The sequence below is a fragment of the Conger conger genome, chromosome 1 (genome assembly GCF_963514075.1).
Source record: "Conger conger chromosome 1, fConCon1.1, whole genome shotgun sequence".
NCBI classification, from domain to species: Eukaryota; Metazoa; Chordata; class Actinopteri; order Anguilliformes; family Congridae; genus Conger; species Conger conger.
In genome coordinates this window covers 70409096-70423766 of record NC_083760.1, presented here as the reverse complement: position 1 = coordinate 70423766, position 14671 = coordinate 70409096, and the positions used below count along the sequence as shown (strand labels likewise).

The 14671-nt window shown below is 36.3% G+C and overlaps 1 protein-coding gene across 2 annotated transcripts in view; it reads right to left on the bottom strand.

Annotated features, from left to right (window-relative positions):
* LOC133137386 (retinoic acid receptor beta-like) overlaps positions 1-13451 on the bottom strand; it is a 125672-nt gene extending 112221 nt beyond the window's left edge. Inside the window, exons 1-2 of one of the 2 annotated variants that reach the window (XM_061255633.1) lie at positions 13286-13451; positions 13108-13192 (exon numbers count right to left, since the gene is read on the bottom strand). The gene's annotated coding sequence lies outside the window, so the exon portion shown is untranslated. Of the gene's footprint in view, positions 1-13107; positions 13193-13285 lie in introns of those variants that run through there. The other variant, XM_061255642.1, reaches the window with a different exon arrangement.
* Positions 13452-14671: the final 1220 nt, after the last annotated feature.

The window sequence follows — 14671 nt, the reverse complement described above, 5'->3', positions numbered from 1 at the left end:
AGTCGGTGAATCTCCAAAGTTCAACAACCGTGACCACAAATTACTGGCACAAAAAAGTATGTGGGTTCTGTGCCATTATGCAACCTGATAGTGTAGTCTGCCTGTGCCTTTCCCCTCTGTGAGAGAACCCCTCTCTCTGCACTTTCAGGTCAGCAAACCTGCTCTTCTGTCACCAGGTACAGCTTTTATGCAGTAAAAACACCTCTCTGTACAGGACACTGTGCTTGTATGAATGGAAATGGCTTTCCTTGTTTATTTTTCTCAGAACTGGCTACTAATCCCTTTCTAGGTCAGGACACTAGCAAGCTGGCATACAGTGACATAGCTTTCAAGTAATTACTGACATCATCATTTTCAAATGCCATGGAGAATCAGTGTTATGACACCCCTGCTACTGTGAGATGTCTATGCAGGTTATGTCAGTTGTGTCATAACACAAACAGAAGAATGTGTCATAACAACAGTATGTCATAGTTATGAATGGGCATGACACTTCATGACAGATATTGCAATATGTGATGGTATTGACACAGGGGCATGCCGTAGTCACTGTCAAATAAAGTCTTACTGAGGTGTTGAGCAGTGCAGCTCTCTGTGAGTGTCTCAGACACTTAACAGGACTTGGATATTATGTTAGCATTTCATATTATCCTACTGAATGCTTTCAGTTAACTAACAGACGAACAACAAATCCACTCAGAGCTACTCCGATACCACTCAGATACATAAAATCTGTTTCTTTCTTTTCAGAGCTAAAAATAACTAATGCATTGAACAACATTCAACATTTTTCTTAATTAAAAAAAAAATATGCATTGTTTTATTAAAACATCAGCAAGGCTAAACAAATATTTTATAGCCATTTTCACATAAGCTCCGCAAGAAATTGGTATTCCTATAAAATTCAAGCCTTCTACTGAACAAGACATTTTTCATCTATTATTGATGTTGTGCGAGAGTTTTCCCCTGAAGATATACATGAATTCCCATTGCCAGCCCAGCTCTGAAAAACTCAGTAATCTTGCCTTTGCAACTCTCTGAGCTGACTTTTAAAATGCAGTTTTTCCACTTCAGATAAATACAGGCCATTAAAACTGTAAAGTTTTTCATTGGAAGGATTACTGATATATAAATGGTGTGCAAAAATATATAATCACAGAAAGTTTGCTTACATCCTCTCATGTTTGCAAGCATTATTCATGTTTATTTTTAAATGGGTTTTGACTGATCTGACCAAGGCAAATTAAAGGTCAAACAGGAATAGCAAAAAATGTATTATTATACATGTATTACCTCATAATATATATATATAGGTACTTTTATGAAATACAGCATCTAAGGCTCTTTGTCTCAGATTAATCTGGTTCCTCAAAATTTCTTCTTTCAAAAGAAGGGAGAGGCCGATAAATGAGCCACACGGGAAATGTGCATGGTGTAAACTGCAATCCTGTCTGTGGAGCAATGTGTCAGCTACTGGAAAGACAGAAATATGAATATATACGAACAGCAACATTCATTTGTTTAACAAGAGTAGCAATATAAATAAATACACCTATCACAGGTGGCCAGCAAGCTGAACATAATATGTTGAAAATATAGTTATACATTTTGTAAAAATTTTAATTAAGACCACATTTGAAAATATGAAAATATAACCCATTCCTTCAATGGATTTGAATCAAAAGCCTTACATAAAAAAGTTATGAAGTTTAAAGTCAATTCCAACCTGAATACACAAAACTCTATGGGGTCCAGTTGTTTGCTCTCCATCCCAGGTACACTACATCATGAATTCAATATATATATAACACTATGTTGATTTATGAACATAACACTTCCCATGAAAAACTGTATCTACTGCTTACAGTATGTGAAGCTAAGAAGTATCACTCAATTATAACAGAATTATAAAAGAATGGCTAATAGTGGTCAAACTGTTAGAGATAGCAACTCCTGCAGTTCATTTATAAATGTAAACAATTGGCCAGTAATTTCACTTTATATCAGAATCAGGTGACCTATTGGTGACCTATGGGCCTCAAGAGAGGCAGGTCAGCACACTCTAGAAACCTGCGTTCACGCATCATGTGGAGCCCATATCCAACTTATGGTACCGGCCTACTTAATTAGCAATAGCTTCATCAGACTTTATTATTTACGATTTAAATTTGAAGGGGGACCCAAGACAAAAATGCGCAAGCATGCATATCCTGAATTACATGTATATACTATACCTTATTGCAATGGGAAATTCATGATTGTAAATCTTTGTCAGCTTCAGGAGATAAAGAGTTTTATCTACTTTTTGCTTCACAGCCAATCACATTTAAGAATGCTGACAATGTATGCTAATTTCCCCAGCTATATAACTAGCCGTTCAAAATCCAGGTGTGATGGAGAGCTTATTATAATAGTGCTAGGGGGACACAAACTGAAAGGATACATTTATATCTCATAATCACAAAAAATATGATTCCGTTTTTTGCTAGCAATTAATTAGTCTTCACCATTTTCACTATCCAAAACTGCAGTAGTTTTTAACTTATGGTTTTGGACAAAGCAATGAATACATTTAAGAGAATACCAGGCTCAAAGCAAAAAGGGCTCAGTTTAATACACAGAAAAAGTTTTGTATATTTGAAATGTTGATTGTAAAAGTTTAGTTTTTGAACAGAGGGGTAGATTACATTACATGACATTACATTATAGTCATTCAGCAGACGCTCTTATCCTGAGCGACGTACAATCAAGTGCAAATCAAGTGCAAATCATAAGCAGAACCAGATTTGCCAAAGCACTGTGCTTCATGAGGACCCAATTTTTACATATTACTGACATATTCATGATATAAACGCCCAATAGTTGATTGTGGGGCATCTGAACATGTAAATGTATATTTCATTACAATAAAAAATATAATTATTTACTCTGCATTCTGTAAGGCACAACATAGAGTAAGTAGACTCATTAAGAACTATGAAATTATTTCATGATTAAGTGAATATTTGCTGAAGTCCCTCCAAGCAAAATATTTAATTTAGATCCTTACTTTATTCAGTTTTTACTTCAGAACACTCCCCATATATAACATTACTTTGGCATTTGGAACACGTAAAAAGCAATAATGTTGAATGAATGAATGAATGCAGCAATGTTATATAAAATGTGCTTTTTTTTAGTTTAATAGGCATCTTTACATAAAAATTATCAGAACCCTAACAGGTACAACATTTCCATGCGGGAAAGCAATGGGAGTGTTTCCATACCAAAATGAAAATGGCAGTGTTTCCTTCAGTCTCTGGATTCAGATGTATGACAGTGTGAGGTAAACAAAGGTTGTGCTGGCATATGGAACAACATAGAAACACAATGCAGTGCCATCAATATCTCAATATGATTTTTTCAAAGGAAACTGAACACAGAGGAAGGATTTTGGCTGTCAGTTTGTACATTCAATCGTTAGAGATTTCCTTTTTTTCTGATTATATTTTGCCACCTACTGATTGACTATTGTAATTGCATGATGAATACAAGAAAATAAATGTCACTATTTCTACCTATATATTAATGGCCAAACTATGGATGTTATTTTTAATTGAAAGTGCTGTTCATTCTAAATGTATGGGAACAGATCACAAGCTGAAATCAAGCTGGATAATATAACATAGCCAGTGAACATACAAATCAGAAGGTAAGTCATTCCAAACACATTTCAACCATATTACATGTGTATATGGTTATAAAATGGTATTCTTCTGGATATAATGCAATAGAATAAGAACATATTTTTTCACATAAAAATGAAAAGAATTGATGCAAGCAAAAATATATATAGCAGCAGTATGGAAGGGAAAGTAATGGCAGTATAAAATAGCTGATGAAATTAACAACATTATTTATGAAGAACTACTTCAGGCTATTATATCTCCAAGGTTAATCCTTTTGATATATTTTTCAACCTCATTAATGTTAAATAACTGAGATCTTAAAGGATGTCTTACGAGCAACATCTTCAGTATCTATGAAATTAGGGCATCATGCAGTCCTGAACTGGAAATTTTAATCAACCGCACACCCCCTCCCTTCCCTCCTCCCTCCCCATCATTAACATTTCTATTTTCTTTCATCATTAAAAATGCTCTCGTCTTGATTTAATTTCACACTGGCAGAATACAATTTTGTGCATGTGATATGTTTTAACACAACTGTGTTAATTAACACACTCAAAAAGTCATCGGAAAGCATTATCATATTTAAAGTTCTTTCTATATATACCCTTCACTGAGGAGAAAACATCAAAGGCTGTTACAGGCATGAAAGGCAGAAGAAATGAGCTTACATAAGGAGGCAATAATATCTCCAGCCCTGCAGTCAGTGCACGGCCTCATGTGCATATTTCAAACTACCTTCATTTCAAATGAGCTGCCTTCTCTAAAAAGTCCGTAAGGAATGCTGCTAAATGCTTTTTTCTCACACAAAAAAAACGACAAAAAATATCTTTTGATATTGCTGTAATAATAATATGGTGCCAGAGATTTACATTATTATTTATTATTATTTATTTATTTGCAGAGTAGAAAATCATAATCTCATCTTTTTTACATATGAACAATTTAGCCAGCCGGATTTTATGGGAATAATACTGATTTAGCAACTTTACAAAAATAAGGGAGACCATAAGGTAGGTAATGCTAAAGAAGCATATATTTACAATGTAGAATATGATATGAATGGAATTCATGCTACTGCTTTATTTGCATTACTGCTTTATTTTGATTCTTAAAATCTCTTTCAAAGCATTACTCATATAAATACTGCGTGTGAAACTGTATCAATGATACATTATTCATTAATTGTGGTTTTGCTACCGACAAAGTAAACCCAGAATGTAAACCCTTCTTAGCAGGAGACGGTTTTAGGAGATTATTTACAGTGAGTACAGTGATGTTGACTTATCCCCTCTCGTAATCACTTGTCACTTCCTCAACACCACCCACTGTCATAGGTGTATTAATAGCTAAAGCATGCACCAGGTTTAAAATGAATGTCAACAGAAAACCAGTCCTAGTTTCTCTTGAGAAAAAGAAATTCAAATATAATTTCTGAAATAAGTGTCTAAGAAGAACTTGTTTTGTGTTATATACACTGATCAGCCGCAACATTAAAACCAGTGTTTTTAATGATTAAAAATGCTTTAAACTGTATAAACTTCTCTATAAACACTTAATATTTCATTATATGATATGTATACTTATCATAAGTGAATTGCATTGAAAAGTTAAATTTTTAAATGAAAATGTAAATCTTGTAATCTCATTGAGAGGGGGGTGTACATTGTTTTGTTATCTAGATATATTGGTACGTACTGGTGTTCATGATGACGTCTACCTTAACATGCTCCAGGACCTGTAGAATTTTTCATATTTAAAGCAATTTAATCTAATCTGACATCAGTTTCACCCTTCTTCCCTCCATTGGAATTACAAGGTACTGCATGTAGTGAAATTTATGTAGAAATAGAACCCATGAATTTTGAAATATGGCGGGTCTTTATTATTTTTTTTATATATGAAAAATTCAACAGATAGACGTGATCATGAACACTAGCACATACCAAGATATATATAAATAACAAAGCAATGTACCCCCCCCCCCCCATGAGATAACAAGACTTCCATTTCCACTTCCACTATTGAATGCAATTCACTTATGATTATCCTCTTATATAAGTACACATATCATATAATTAAATATTAATTTTCTTCTTATAAAATATTGTTTATAGACAACTTTATACAGTTTAAAGCATTTTAATCATGAAAGAATGTCGTGGCTGATGAACTGTCAACCTGCTTGTTCCCTGAATTTGCCTACTCTAACTACTCGACTCATAAATGTTACAGACGTGCGAAAGTCACAGTTTCGCAACAGCTTGAGAAAACAATCGTCTTAATAATTGCCGATATATTAGACAGGTTATGCTGGTATTTTACGGAGTTACGATTATTCATTCACTCTCACCTCGATGTTGGTCCAATTTGATAACGACTGAATGACAAACTGTGCAATGTTATTTTAAACCAGCATATGCTGCTGTTCGACGTCTCCTTGCCATGCATTTGGATTTCTTATTTCTTACTTTTTTTTAAAATAGATTTTCTTTTTTGATTCAAGGTTAGTGAACATGGGCCTGTTTTTTGCCCCACCTTAACTATAAACCACTGCGGGAAACACCGATTTTCCTTAAATACGGCAAGACTATGGAGTTCATCTTTCAAAGTGAAGATACAATATAATCAGTATTTAAAATGTTCAATGTGGAAATGTGTCTGAAAGTGGACCAGGTGTGATTAAAGATTTCAGGGTCCTCTGGTCCACATCCAGACAATTTTCACAACTGAAATGTTCAAAAAGTGGGACATGGAACCACAGGCACAAGTACACCTCTATAAACATTCATTCCCATAGCCACCTCACCAAATTTAATATAGTTTCATGAGCAAAGAAACCTGTACTTGATGAAGTTTTTAACAGGGTCATATTACAGGGATGCAATTACTTTGAACTAATACTTTTTAATCAAATTTTGTTAACCGCTGAAATTTCTTCTGAAATTATTAACATATTTAAACACTTTCGTCATGCCCTTCAAAACATCAAAGGCAGTTAAGAATGAAAGTCAGGAGAAATCAATTTACATACTGTAACAAGACAAAGACATCTTCCACTATGCAGGAATAGCACTTTTTTGTGCTATTTCATAGCTAGTTTAACCCTTTCCACTTTTGAGGGCAATTTCCACCTATTTTTCACTAGTCCTATAAGAGTGGCAATATCGCAAAAACGATTTACTGCACACACATGGTTGCCGACTTAAATTTATTCATGTCAGAGCATGTACAAACAGTGTACACAAAATAATGAACAATTACAAAACGTCCTATGTTTTTATAGTTTAGCATTGAAAATCACAGGTTCTAAGTCAAGGACCAGAGAGAGTATGTTTTTATAAAGCATGCCCAAAGTTACCAAAAAGCTCTCCAAAAATAATTACTCACCCTATTGCTTTCTAACCAACCTGCATCCAAAGTACAACAAAGGAATATAGAGAGACCGAAAGAAGTATGATGCTTAAACACTCTGAGGGTTATAAACCGTGAGCGTGGCGAGGGGGAGGCTGGAGTTTTATTGCCCTGCTTTGCAAATAAGCAGCATCTAAACAGCTGTTCTCACTAGCGGAGTCTCTTTAACAATCTGGCATTGTCAGGCAATTTTGCGGTTTTATTACCTCACAGTTTTTATTAGTTTAGAAATATGAACGCGAGAATAATTTGGGACATCAATGGCTCCACTCCAAGGGGACAAAGTTGATAGGGTTAACAATATGAGATTGAACTGAACCAACAGAACTCAACCTGTGTGTTGTTGCATGTTCATGTACAAAAAGCCAACAAAAGGTCTAGAGTTGATCGTCTGCCAAATGCCAATAATGTAATGTAATGTAATGTAATGTATGTATGGAATTGGCATTTGGAGTCAGTTGCTGTTGTCTCTCAACACGAGACCAAAAAAGAGCCCTAATAAAGCAAGTCATCATGGGGTGAAAGAAAAAGAAATTAATCGGTTGCTGATGGGTGCGTCAAAATCAACAGTTACATTATTAACAAGCAAGAATGCAATGGTGAGCTCAGATATGGCAAACAACTTGGTAGACCATGGAAGACCACTGTAGTGGATGACTGGAGGATACTCTGAATTGTGAGAGAAAAAAAAAACCTTTCAACTGGTAAACAGATCAAGAACACTCTCCAGGATGTAGATATAGATGTGTCAAAAAATAAAGAGAATACTGCACCAGCATAACCACAAGACACAGTAAGCCTCAAGAATAGCCAGGCTAGAGTTTGCTAAAAAACCACATTCAAAAACTGTCAAGCTCACAAATGAACTCTTATAGACAGATGAATGTTCACATGTAGCACCTGGCACCTGTACCTGATGGAAAGCAAAAAGTGTGGAGAAAGAAAGGAACTCACGAACCAAAGAACCCCCTCATCTTTGAAACAAGATGGGGGTAGTGTTATGGCTAGGGCATGTATGGCTGCTACTGTCTCCATTGCTGTGACTACTTAAGGCAGCAGCAAGATGAAGAATTGCACCAAAACAGTGTCTCTGTTCTGTTCAAAACCCAATGGACGTTGCTTCATCTTGCAGGAGGACAATAACCCCAAACACAATGCTAAGGCAACCAAGGAGTTTTTCATCAGCAAAAAGTGGAATGTTCTTCACTGGCCAAGATTCTTCACCTGACATGAACCCAATTGAACATGTGTTTCACTTGGTTTTACTTGAAGGCTAAAACCCCCTGAAACTAACAGGAACTGAAAATGGCTGCAGTACAGGCCTGGCAGAGCGTCACCAGGGAAGATACACAACATCTGGTGATGGCTATGGGTCAATGACTTCAGGCAGTCATTGAATACAAAGGATTTGCAGTTGTCATACTTTCTTTTAGATTATTAAATTAATGGTTCCCTAAAATTGGGTGAATATGTCCATGGGTTACTGGATATAGCTGAAACTTCAATTAAACTGACAGTCTGCAGTTGTACCACATATTCATTGTTTCATTCCAAATCCAATGCGCTGGATTACAGAGCTAAAACAATAATAATTGGATAAGTGTCCAAACACGTATGGACTGCACTGAATATTACGTTATTATTATGTATGACACGCTGGAATGGGGATGTGCTTTTAAAAAAAACATTTTCACGTCTTTCCCAATTAGGAAAGCGTAACTCGATTTGTAGACCTCTCCCAAAGCTGCAACTCTCTCAGATAAGCAGATCACAAATTACCATTGATGTCTTCAGACAACTTTAGCCAGCTACTGCATCTTTTCACCCTAATGCATGCCCACTAGCTGAGCTGTGTTCATGCACTTCATGCTTCACTATCCCTGGCAGACGGCAGGCACCTGGTCAACCAGTAGAGCCACTATTGAGCAATGAGATGGCACATACCCTACTGACTGAAACCCTCTGGCAATTGCATCCCTGCACTAGTCTGCATTGGATGGGATTGGTAAGGATCCATACACTGCACAAAGGGCTAATTGGACACATGTATCTGTGAAGCTAAGAGTGACGTTTTCATTCCAAATCTTTCACAGATTGCAGTAAACCTTCAGTTTTTTGTGAAGCCTTTTGTGAAAATGAAAATTGTATTTGTTTTATTTGAATACTCATCACTGATGAGCTTGTGGGTTCATGTTTACATAGCTGAAATGCCAATCAATACATAAGGGATAATACTCTATGAAGGAGTCTGTTATTAGGAAATAATTACCCGACAGGGTGCTATGGCCCGACATGAAGCGGAGCCCCATAGGGTATTATCCCGCTTACACCACGGCTAACTTGCCAAAGTAATGTAGTTATGGTTATTTTTAGCATAGAAACAAATGTATTAATTGAAACGCAATGGGAACAGGAGAAAAAATAGTCCCTGTTGCTGAGAAAAAAAATTCCCTGCAGCAACTAAAAGCCAACTGCATCATCGCTGAAGAAAAGTTCACTAGCTTACCATCGCCGAAAGGAAATAAAACGTTAGGCTGTTAACTAATGTTATAGTAAGCAACTAATAGTAAGCAATTTGCAGAAATGTTACACTGTATTCTAGACGTCAGTGCCATGCAACTGAATGACAATTGAAAATTACAAATTTCAATTGAATTACAATTGCACTTTACAATTCGGCAATTGAATTACAATTGAAATGTAGTAGTGCAAGTACTAAATGTAGTAGTGTATGTTGCGTGCATTGATATTTGTTGAATATCTTAGTTGCACAACTGATAGATCTATTCCCGTTAGCAAGGTTACATGCAAATAATGCACAACCCACATGACACATCTTGGCCAATCAGAATGCCATATTTGCCCTAGGTGGTCAGTTGTTTTGCAGTGCCGTGGTATGGAAAAAATATAATTGTAGCAGCTACCAAATGTAAAAGATGCACATCACAATAGGTTTCCATTGTTAAGTAGCAATTTTACTGACTAATACATTTGACCTATAGTACACATCATGTCAATCCCCCCAATACTTTCCATTGGAATATACAGTATATTTAAACAATAGAAAGATAGGGGATAATCATAGATTTTATGATAAATAATATAATGCAAGGTATCCGTTAGTTTTACTCACAATGAATACAAGTAAAAAGTAGTAGTAGTCCAAATGAATGATTGTATGCAGTATGGAATTTGCCTGTAAACATTGTTCAACAATGAGCCAATAGAAATATGCAACCTACAACAAAACAGACAGGGATAGATCATCCAGTGACAAGTTTATCCACTCAATGACTTTTATTGATAGCAATGAAAAAATGTATTCATTTATTTATTTTTAGCCTACTGAATGTAGTGAGGTTCTGTGGCCCAGAATTCATTATTTCACTAAATGAATAATTAAAGGTGTTCTATCCGTTTCTTCTACCATTGTAGATTGATCTAGGCTCAGGTACACATTTCAAATTTCTTAATTCCAATGAATTGGACAGTCAGCACTCCTGTATATGCTGTGAATATGTTCTGGCGAAGCTATGTATTTTATTGAGTATACACCCTTGTCATATTTAATCCCTAAAAAAATGTTTTATTTTTATTTTTTTCCATCCCTATCAATCCTCATGTGGTAAATATGTCCTGACAACTAAGTAGGAGATATACAGTTATAGATACACCAGACCACATTCATAATATGTTGGATGGGATTTCACTAATGCAACAACATCACCATATTTTGAGCACGTCAACAAATGATGTGCTCAAAATATTATGCAAATTACTATGCATTTGCCAAAACCTTATATTTTTGCACAGAAAACATGATATTGCGGCAAATATCAGTGAAGAAATAACTGAGTGAACAAACAGAATCAAAAGCTATTATGAAATGAAAAACAAACTTGTGCTGTATACACTCTTCTGACACAAAGGGTACAAGCTGGTCAGAAATTGACTGATAAATGAACTTTACCTGATTGAGAGACCATTGTAACTTCATACAGTTGGAGTGTGTATTTCATGGAGCTGTACATACCAGTATACTCAGTACCATGACTAGTGAGAAGGTTCCACAGTGAAAAATTATGATGTATGGTTTTCGGCAGATTGTGTTTCCTTCCCTTTTTTATATGATACTTTCCCCGTGTATTTATTTTACTTTGATATCATAACTAAGTTTGATAGTCAGTATAGTAACTAGGAAGGATGCTGTTTTTAGTGGTAAAACTTAATTATGCAACTAATTAACTAATTTCTGGGATAAACAGTTTCATCTCAAAACACTGTAGATGGATAAATAGATTCTCGGCAGCATGTCACTGAAGGGGTATATATTCTACACATCACTGTGCAGTTAGAAAACTATGAATGTTACAATACTTCAATATGTTGTTATGACAACAATTCAGATATGATGTTCGTTATACAGTTATCAGTTATAGTGATTCTAGTGCACATACTGATGTATAATATGTATAATACTAATTATACATTTTGATTGTTGTATTCTTCTTGTCCTGGAGGCAGGGGAAGTAGAGAACATTGGAATTGTAATGTGAAAGCAACTCTGTGTGTGTGTGCATGCGTGTGTGTGTGTGTGTGTGTCTGTGTGTGTGCATGTGCATGTGCATGCACAATTGTGCATGAGTATGTGCACTCAAATATATATTCAATGTTTACATTTATTGTTTTTTTCAGATGGCTTGTGCTGCCTTAACAGAGTTTGTTCTAATTATTGAGAAAAGACTGGCTATATATCTCCAACAGTGAAGTTGTTATTAAGTCTACATCCCTTCCCTCAAGTGCAAAAAAGTTTTTCAGAGTCAACAGTTTTCAGATCAAAAATGTTTAGAAAACCTGCCTGAAGATAGCTCTGGAATCTGGGACATGTCTTTGGTTTGGAAACCACATAATTAGTATGCAGGGCATATAACAACTGAGGAATTTTGAAAAAAAGACATGGAGATATTCTACTGTGTTACAAGATGCAATTATACTTGATAGTGTATAAACATATAGCACTGAAGGAAATATGTATGCTTTGTGAAGGTATTTTCTTTCTATAGACAGGTTTGCACAAATTAGTCACTCAACATGGAAGGTGCTTTCAGAATGGTTAGCCCCATCAATCTTTAAGTTCTAAAACATCTGTACATTTCTGAAGCGATCAAACTACTGTAGTAAGCACTTTTGCTTGAATTAGATTCTCCAGTGGAGCATCTCATCTTTCGCCAGCACTAAGGAATCATTTGTGCAGAATGGCAACAGAATTACTCTACTGTACACTATAAATCACAGCCAAGTCAAAAACACCATTTGAGAGAAATTAATAGGCTATCACAGAGTTTGAAAAGTGAAAACACACAGGGTTTCTGTACTTTGACTGCAAAATCATCTGATATAGCGTAAGTGAACTGCCTTCGTTCATTTTAGTTCTGTTAAAATGTTGTGAAAAGCTGAGTCAAGTGTAACTATTTATCACAGCCATTATTGCCATCTATGTGGATGTTTCTGTTCATACTTAAAGGATATACAAAATGATATAGCCGAATGTATGAGAGCAAAAACTCACGATGAAATTGCGATGCAATGTAGGCAATTATAATATCTTTCAAGCTCGAATGCTTCCCCCGACCAACAATGGCATGTGTGATCAACTACGGGATGCCAGTGTGTCTGGGTCGGGTCTCAGGGGAATATGTAAAAGGGTTTACAGTTTGGGAATTGTCAGTATTTCAACGTTTTCGTCAATCTATACTATTCAAACCAACAACATTACAAAAGTTACCGTTGATATTAATAATACTGTATCTATCTATTTGCCTCGTTTATTCACTTCACTATGTATACCACACGTTTAAATGTTGTCCTCTTGTCCCTTTTGCATTTTAACGGAATGACATTACGGTGCACAAAGGCTATAATAGTCGACGTATCATATTAATGTAGACTGTAGCATACTGGACATAAATGCTTCCTATTTGGATCGCAATAAAGTTAAATCGGAAAAAAAGAATAGTGAACTTACCAGAAGCTGTAGCTGTAGCTCTAAGTTTCGTTTAGTCCGAATTCCACGGTTATCTGCTTATTTTAGTTCTTCTCCATTCGCTAATCTGTTTGTGCAACAGGAATGTGATCACAAAATATGCAATTTCCTCAAAGTTATTGGAAATACAAAGTTTAATAGCCCATTTGCTGACATCTACCTCTGCTTCGTCTTGCCTTGGCGCTGGAGCAGAGCGGGGAGTTCCTCAATACAATCCTAGCAGGTGCAAGAGACGACAATCAATCTAAAGCGCGCTTGGAATCAGTGTAATCATTCAAACGGCCGTTTGTAACGAAGTACGTGCTTTGCCACAAGCACATATTGGGATGCGCGTCCAGACCTTTATAAAGTGTTCGAATATTATGCCGCTGTCTGAAAAGAGAGACAGGGGCGTCTCTAGCTTTTCACAGTCAGTCAAGGGCTCGACACAGTCAATGTGCCTGTTAAGTATGAATATAAATAACACAGTGGGCACTGCACACGGCAGTTGTGAGAAGCTGTGGCTTCCGCACCTCGGCGTTTAGATCGCCATCGGTGCCTATTGTTCCAACACAAAGTGGTGTGATTTTCTATGAAAGCAGCAGCAGCAGCTTCATGTTGGGTTGGCGCGCGGAGCAGGGGCAGCGCATGTGAAGCCTGCCAAGCGAGGCAGTGAGGGCTGATGCCACTGCAAAGGTTCTGGATATTTGCATAAGAAAGACACACTTTAAAGCGAATGCTGTTCGAGCGAAGACAGTACTCGAGATCCCACCGAGTGACACGTGGGCTTTTTAATTGGTTTATACAATCCACAACTTTGTGTATATACCAGACTAGACACGGAGAAAGAGGGAACCTTTTTTGTAAATATCATGATCTAGCAACGCAAGCTATGGGCGCGTTATCAATATCAGTGATCATAATTTGAATGGGAATATGTTAATTGTTATTTCCTTTTTTCTGTTTTATGATCATGATATTTATCTAGATTTTTTTTAAAGAAAAGCAGTTCCACGTTTTTAGACAACGATAAAAACATATCAAGGAGGAAATTTTATGATAAGGTTACATTGTAGTTAGATGTTGGCTCTTATCTAAGGGTCAGAGGAGCACACCTGGTTTTGCATGCTTGGCAGGGTGTCTCACCTGGGCTCATAAAAGCCAGTTTTATAAAATGTTACCAGGATGTAGAGTATACACTTTTAACATGTTTGAATATTCAACAATAAAGTGAATCTCCATAATCCAAAATTTTACTGAATAATAGACATTATGTGCTTTTTACCCAGATCTCCTTTATCCATCTCCCATGAGAGCCTTCCGCCCCCATTAGAAAAACAAGCCCTCCTGCTTAAGTGCACAGCCAGTGTTATTGTGCTGATGGATTCTTTCAGTGAAATGAGAGGTTGTAGCATCTCCATTGTCCTGGTAATGTTCGCTTCCTTTTCTCTCGTTTTCCCAGTTATTCAGTGGTAAGAGATGATGTTATCAGCACGCAGGGTAGCTGTGCGATGTGTGTATTACTCTTCTTGGAGATATTGTCTCTCTCCCCTCCTCAGACAGAGAG